Here is a 5609-nt window from a genome sequence, read left to right as displayed (position 1 = left end):
AAGGAAGGAAGAAAGAAAAAATAAGAAAGAGAAAAAAAAGAGAGAGGGAAGGAGGGAGGAAAGAGAGAACCCAGTGTTCCTGGAGAAATGGCTGATTCCAGAGCTGGGATAAGGAAAATCAAGATAGGCCTAGAGCATCTTGTAGAATTAGAACAAAAACCAAAATATTGAAGGTTGTGCCCAAAAGATATAGAAGTCAACCTGAAAGAGCCTCCAGAGGCCAAAGCTGGAACAATTTGATCAATAAAATAATAGAGTATTATATTATAGCTCAAAGTATAAACTAAATATCCATGCATTACACTGATATGAATAAATGATTGAATAAAGTTATTTATGGGGAGAAGAGAAATCCTTAAAGAATTCCAAATAATATATGTAGATTCTCCCCTCCAGAAGGTAGCTCTTAATTCTCCTTGTCTTGAGTATGGATTAAAATTAGTGATTACTTCCAATAAAAAAGATTATAGAATAAGAAAAATAGTAACCTTACACTGAAGAAACCCAGCAAATACTACTTTAATAAGCGATGAAGATTAATCTCATCAGTGATGTCATATGGGTATAATGTGTCCTTTGATATGATGTGATGACAAAGGTACTCCACCTCGGTAATATTATTGAGAAAATTTATAATTTGAGTCTAATTATGATAAAAACATCAGAAACCCAGATTGGGGGGCATTCGATAGAATACCCAACCAGTACACCCCAAGACTCTCAAGGTCAAGAAAAACAAGGAAAGATTGAGAAACTATCATAGATTAGAGGAGACTAGGAAAATAAGGTAACTAAATGCAGCATGTTATTTGGCATTAGATCCTGAAACATTAATGGAAAAATTGGTGAGATCTGAGTAGTATGGAGTTTAGCTAGTAGGTTATTATTATTATTATTACTATTATTAGAAATGTATCATAGTAATAAAAGATGTTAACAAGGAAAAATAGATGAGAGATATACACAAGAACTCTCTGTACTATCTTTCCAACTTTTCTATAAATCTAAAATTATTCCCAAATTAAAAGTTCATTAGAAAGTAATTGTCTAGGTAGAGGCAGGCTATGTGAGAAATCTCTGTATTTCGCTGTGGACTTTAAACTGTTCTAAAAAAATAGTCTTAATTAAAAAAAAAAACAAGTGTTATTCACTGGCAGGAAAAAAAGTAATTGTCATAAATAGAGAGCCCAGAAATAAACTCTTTCATATCTAGTCAGCGATTTTCAAAAAGGGTACCAAGACCATTTAATGGGGAGAAAACATCATTTTGACAAATGATGTTGGGAAAATTGAATATATATATATGCAAAAGAATGAAACAGGACCCGGACCTTACACTATATACAAGAGTTAAATCAAAATGTATAAAATAAATAAACATAAGAGCTAAAACTATAGAACTCTTAGAAAAAAACATAGGGAAAAGCTTCGTGACATTGGATTTGACAATGACTTCTTAGATATAACACCAAAGGCACAGGCAACCAAAAAAAAGATAAGTTGGACTTCATTAATATTAAACATTTTTACATTAAAGGACACTATCAACAGAGTGAAAAGGCAATCTATAGAATGAAAGAAATATTTGTGAATCATATATTTAATAAGAGATTAATATCCATAATATGTCAAGAATTCCTATACCTCAACATCACTAAAAACAAATAACCCAATTTAAAAATGAGCAATGACTTGAATAGACATTTCTCCAAAGATATAGAAATGCCAACAAGCATATGAAAAGATGCTAAACATCAATAATCATTAAGGAAATGTCAATCAAAACTACGAGACACTACTGCATACCCATTAGGATGGTAATTACCAAAAACAAACAAACAAAAGCCACAGAAAATAACAAATATTGATGAGGTTGTAAATAAACAAAATATATTCAACTTAAAACAGAAGACAATTCTGATACATGGTACAACATGAATGAACCTTGAAGACATTATGATAAGTTAAAGGAGCCAGTCACAATAAGGCAAATAATGTATGATTCCACTTATATGAAGTACTTAGAGTAGCAAAATATGTAGAGACAGAAAGTAGAATAATGGTTGTTAGGGGTCAGGGGAAGAAAGGAATGGAGAGTTATTGTTTAATGGATACAGACTTTCAATGGAGATGAAGTACTGGAGATGGATGATGGTGATGAGTGTACAATAAACAATATGAATGTACTTAACAACACAGAACTGTACACCTGTAAAAATGGTTAAAATGGTGAATTTTGTTATGTATATTTTACCATAAAAAATTTTTTAATTGTCATAATAATATGTCCAGTTTTTCTTTAAATACTTTTGTTTGATGTATACACATTGCGAATGTTTCCAAAGACAAGAATCAGATTACTAAAGATAACAAATGGAGAGTGAAAACTGGATTATAAACCAGTTGTTTTGGTTGATTACAAAGGTAAGAAGTGCCAAAAATAGATAAAGATAAATTATTTAAATGGTGATAAAGTTAGCAATAGACATTTTTAAATCTTATTAGGTTATTCAATTTAGGAGAAACTCTAGAGATTAGAAATGACTAACACATTATTAACTATTTTTAAAACAATAGGATATCACACATTAGTTTTCTTGATATTAGTCTAAATGACTAAAATAAAAGATGGAGATAATAATAAAGTATACTTTATATAAGTAAAAGTACAATCTGTCAAACATTTTACCTTTGTTGAGATATGTGCTCAAAATAAAGCATTATAATATGTGGAAATAATAAACTGCCTTGAAGAAAATATCTGAAAAATATCAGCAATTTTTTGACTTTTTCTTTCCTTTGAAGGATACTTTTTTGTTCTCTTGGTGTGATTTTCCCCATTCTAACCCCTCTCTTCCCAATTCCATCTTCATCAATGTTTCTCTAGTCAGTTAATTAATAAGAGGCAGAGAGATTTTGTCCGTCAAGTTTGCAATGGTATGTCTTTAGAACAGTCAAATTGAAGGAAAAGCTATTCATTAATTTGCTCCTAATTTAATAAATATTCATTAAGGGCTTAATTATCTGAAAATTTGTTCTGGATACTTTGCCCTAGTCAAATATTTTGTTTATGGTCTTATTTTGCCATATAGCATAAATCTCATCTTGGCTATTTTGGTCTTGCTTTTTCCTTCTTTTCCAACCAAAAGACCTTTTTATTCAAAGTGCCCCCAAGTCCTCTTGATGTATCATTTCTTCATAATGAATCCGAATCTTGCATGCCACCACCTAACACATAGTAGTTGTTCAATAAACATGTGATGAATGGATCTCTTGAATGAATGAAAAGAGGTGAGTCTTGATGATACACCCTCACATCCTCACCATCAATATACAGAATGCTATTCACACTATCCTGGGTTATAGAACCTTTAAACATAACCAATTAACTACCTTCAAAACATTTGTAAATGTTAATTTCAAAGTTCAATTGAAAATAGTCAAATTTACACAAAAATCTGCTTTCACATGTTCTTTCAAACTCATTAGATTGTGACTTCTTTTTAAAATCAAAAAGCAATTACAATGCTTGAAATACACTGTGTCTGTGTTTGATTACTGGCTGTATTATTGATGAATGCTGAAAACATTCAACATTCAACAGCACTGTTTAAATTTCACAGAGTCTAGCAAAGGGAAAATAATAAGTATACATCTGGTTGATTCTTTGAGTTATAAATTTACAATTAAAATTTGACCAGGCTTTAGATGCTTAAGAGCTTAATTGACCATGTAATTCTAAAACACGCTACAAGGATTCTATTATAGAAAACGCATGGTTATAGGTACGTAGCTTAATGATGACAAATCCTGCACATCAAATTCTACTTTTATTTTAAATTTTTAAAAGATTACCTTTAAATCAGAGACATAATCTCTCAAAACATACCATATGCCTTTTCTTTTGTAGCACATGTTTAGAAGCAGCTTTAATTAGAGTTAATGCATTGTTTGGTTTCTTCACTTCCATTTCCCTTATCCTATTCAGCACTATAGCAAAGTTAACCCTGCACCTTTGTGCAGGTTGGAGATCAAGTTAGTGGAGAAAAGTCTTTAGAGAATCTAGAAAATCTAACTAGCTGCAATAAGGCATTAACTAGAATCAACGCCATGTATTGACAATTCTTCTAAGGAAACAATATAAAAGATCTTACTTTTTGTTCATAGTACCAAATATTTGTCAGATACAAATGGTCCTCTACTTTGGTGAATATATGAGGCCTTATTAAATATCTAGTGAAGGGAAATAAGGAGTACAATAATTCCTGAATTGTGACCTTTTATTTCTTATTTTGGTCCAATAAGCCAATAGTATAGTCATATAATCTCAGAATTCTAGGAAATTGACAGTCCTGTGTGGAATTGCAAAGCTGGTCTTGGTCTGAAGAACTGAAAATGTCTGGTTCAAGTTCATTCAGAAAAGTAGTCTCATTTTATTATTTTTAAAGCACTTTAAAATATTGTATCATTTCTTCAACATCTGTCTGACTCAATACGTCTCAGTCCTTTTCTCATCTACAAATTTCCAACCCATTGTTTTAATTTAAAATAAAATGATTCCTCTTGCTGTAGAAGAATTTATTCAGCCTGTCTTCTTATATATTGTCTTCTTTTATCCAAAATCTTAAATTCTAGCTAGACTTGAGCCTTGATTCTCCTTCTCCCTTCTTTGCCTTTATAGAGAATCTTATAGACCCTAGATAAACTCTTTATTGAAAACCATCCAGCAATGTCATTGGTTCTTTATAAACCCATCCCCATCAACTATGCTTGTGAGAAAAATTAAGAAATTAAAATGTAAAGTAATCACAATATACAACAATATTTTTATTGTTTCTTCTTAGAATATAATTAGACAGCAGGAATCATTTTTGGACAACACTTGTTCAAAAAAACTAATAATTAGCAAGCATCTGCTACTTGCATATGACTCTTCTAGACACTATAGTAGAAACCAAAACAAATGACCTCTGCCCTCAAAGGTAAATGAAAGTCATTAATAGAAGAAATAAAGTTCCTACAAATTTCAGTAAACTGAATAGACTATTAAAAGTTAAGATTTACAAAGAATATTTAACTAGCCACTTTCATCTTCATGTTTTTAATATACTAAACTTCTAAACTCATCTTTACTTCTTTGCTTCCTACTGGTGCCTTCATATTTCTTACCTTTTTTATCCTCCTCCTTAAAAATCCCAACCATTCTCCAATTCTACAAAGATCTGTTTATCATCCTTAAAAAATACACACACACTCAGAAGCAGTGAGACTGGTGGCATTAGATGTTTAAGCTTTTGAATCTGAAATGTTTTAGCATCCTGCAATTATTTTGCATATTGCTGGTCAAATCTCTTTCTAACACTTAATATAGCTATTCAAAACCATCTTCAGTCTCACCCATATCAGAAGCTCCTTACTCATCTCTTTATATTGCCTGCCTCCATCTACACCCAGAAATTAGAGGCTATTAAGGCTAAAGTTCCTCTACTTAATATCTCCCTTCTCTTCACAGCTCCCTCCTACCTCAGACACACATCTATAAATTTATCTACAATAGTAATCCCTTCTTTCCTTCCTCCCTCCCCCTTTTTCTATCTTCCTTCCTTCCT

The sequence above is a fragment of the Pteropus medius genome, unplaced genomic scaffold, assembly GCF_902729225.1.
Source record: "Pteropus medius unplaced genomic scaffold, Ma_sr-lr_union100, whole genome shotgun sequence".
In the NCBI taxonomy this organism is placed as follows: domain Eukaryota; kingdom Metazoa; phylum Chordata; class Mammalia; order Chiroptera; family Pteropodidae; genus Pteropus; species Pteropus medius.
Note: the sequence above shows the minus strand (reverse complement) of the source record.